Source organism: Myotis nattereri (assembly GCF_964212035.1).
Source record: "Myotis nattereri genome assembly, chromosome: X".
Lineage (NCBI taxonomy): Eukaryota > Metazoa > Chordata > Mammalia > Chiroptera > Vespertilionidae > Myotis > Myotis nattereri.
This window is the reverse complement of record NC_138078.1, coordinates 37449472-37451739: the sequence shown is the minus strand read 5'-3', so window position 1 is coordinate 37451739 and position 2268 is coordinate 37449472. Positions and strand designations below refer to the sequence as shown.

Below are 2268 nucleotides of genomic sequence, written 5' to 3'. Positions count from 1 at the left end.
AGGGGATGGTTAATAGGGAAACACAGTTAGTGGCCTGGGAACTGGTGAGCAGCTGAAAGGCAGGCCTCTTGGTCGCTCCTGCTGGCCCTCAGCCTCCAGTCAATCAGTGGCGGAGACAGGGCAGAACTGGGGACTGGCTTCCTTAGTAGTCCTGTAGGTTCAATCTCCAGAGACCAGGCCAGGCACCAATGGACCAGCACCTCCGGCACAATCCCGACAGTGCTGCTGGCCTCCTGGAACTTGGCCTTGGGCACTGCAGCTGCTTCCCCTACCTAGCCGCTCCACAAGGAAGAAAGGATAGTGCCAGCATCACCAGGGGCGACCAGCAGTGACTGATTGCTATCCCTGTGCTTCCTCCAGGTCACTCGAGCTGGCCCACGCCCTCCCCACTCCAGATGAAGTGTGATCACTGCACACGGAAGGAATGTAATAAAAAAACAAAAACCGATGACCAAGAGAATGCTGCAGTCAATGTCCAGAGTCCGGCTCAGGAGAACTGAGAGAAGGGAGAATTCCATAAGGTGGATGACGCAAAGATATTTCTAAGTGACTGCTTGGAGTGTGACAGTTGTGTGACCATAGAGGAAGGAGTCTAAATTTCTCAACAGAACACCAAGGACTTCTTCTGTGTTATGAACCTTAATAAGAAATGTGATTTCTCACAGCACAAAGTGCTGGCAGTGTCCATGTGTCCTCAGTCTCTGCCTTATTTTGCTGCTAAATTTAGCCTCAGTGTCACTGATGCATCCAGAAGGCTCTGTGGCTTTCTCAAAAGCCTTGAGGTGCATTGTCTTTGACATGATAGCTGTGGACTTCAGCATCCTGGAGAGTCAGAAAGAATTTGTGTGTCAGTACTGCCAGCACCGAGAGGAAGAGCCATGGTAACCCATGCTGGCCTCCACCTGCCCCAGCTGAGATTGATATGCAGAGCATGTGGTGAGTCACCCATCACCCCCCACCTCTGCATGGCCAAGCCTCCCCAGCAGATCATGGCCTCTCTGGTGAAGAATTACTTCACCAGACAGCAGAACCTGTCCTCGGACAAGATTTTCCACGTCATCGTGGCCTCGTGTTATGACAAGAAACTGGAGGCACTGTGAAAAGATGTTCCCACAACTTTACATAGTTCCCAGGGTGCTGACTGCTTGTTAACCTCAGGTGAAATTGTCCAGATAATGGAGCAAAGTGACCTTGCCTCGAATGACGCCACCATGGACACTCTGTTTGGAGACATGAAGGAGGAGGTGAGGATCCATGAGGGTGCCAGTTCCAACGGGTACCTGGTACACATCTTCAGGCACATGGCTGAGGAGCTGTTCAACAAGGATGTGGGAGTGCTCACCTACTGCACCCTGAGGAACACAGACTTCCAGGAGGCTACCCTTGAAAGGGACGAAGAGGTTCTGCTATGTTTTGAGGCTGCTTACAGCTTTCAGAACACCCAGAAGTGGTCCTGAAGCTGTAGAGGGGCAAGTTCCCCTGCCATTTCGTGGAGGTCCTGGCCTGAGCCGGGCATACCCAAGTGTCAGGGGCCAAGCCCAGGTGGACGACAGGTGTGCAGGCAGGGCACTGCTGTGGCAGATGGAAGGTATCTACTCTGCCATCCCGGTGTAGCCCCCGGAGACCAGCGCCCATGTGCAGGAGCTGTACCAGGAGTGGATGGGGCAGAGGGGGCGACTGCCCCCAGGCCCAGGTAGCCCTGCATACCACCTAGCAGGGCCCACAGGACATCAAGTGGTAAAGGTCCAGCAGACACCCGGCCTGCAGACCACCTAAAGAGCAGTGTCAGACACATGAAAGAAAGGCTTAGCATCTCTGTCATCATTTTGGTTTTCAGAATTCCCTGCTCCCCATCTGTTGGCTCCCTCCCTCTGAGGGGTGCTGTCATCATCACATGAGTGCAACTGGAATATTGTATCTCAAGAGGATTGCCCCAATGTACGTATCCTTTTATCCGATGATGAAAAAATCCCAAAGAACAAGAATGGAGACAGACTACTGTCCTTTAGGCTTAAAAAAACTCCAGAAGTGTCCTGGGAAGAGCTGAGACTTGGTTCTGTCCATGCACCTCAGAGAGATTGGATGAGGAAATGGCCCCGTTTGGCCCTGACTTTAGCCACTTATGTTACTCTTGAAGGTGTCTTTGCCACAATGTGAATAAACTGCCACCTTTTGGAAAAGGGGCTCATATGAAACTCTACATTCCCAACTTTTCTTGAAACAGATCTGTGTTCTGCAGCTGTGTCCACCATCCTGAGATCAGGTCCA

At 51.9% G+C, this 2268-nt stretch overlaps 1 pseudogene across 1 annotated transcript; it reads left to right on the top strand.

Moving 5' to 3' along the window:
- The first annotated feature begins 395 nt into the window (after positions 1 to 395).
- Positions 396 to 1457, top strand: LOC308511657 (nuclear prelamin A recognition factor-like; annotated as a pseudogene). Its single transcript has 2 exons — positions 396 to 521; positions 666 to 1457. The product of its transcript is annotated as a nuclear prelamin A recognition factor-like (transcript).
- Positions 1458 to 2268: the final 811 nt, after the last annotated feature.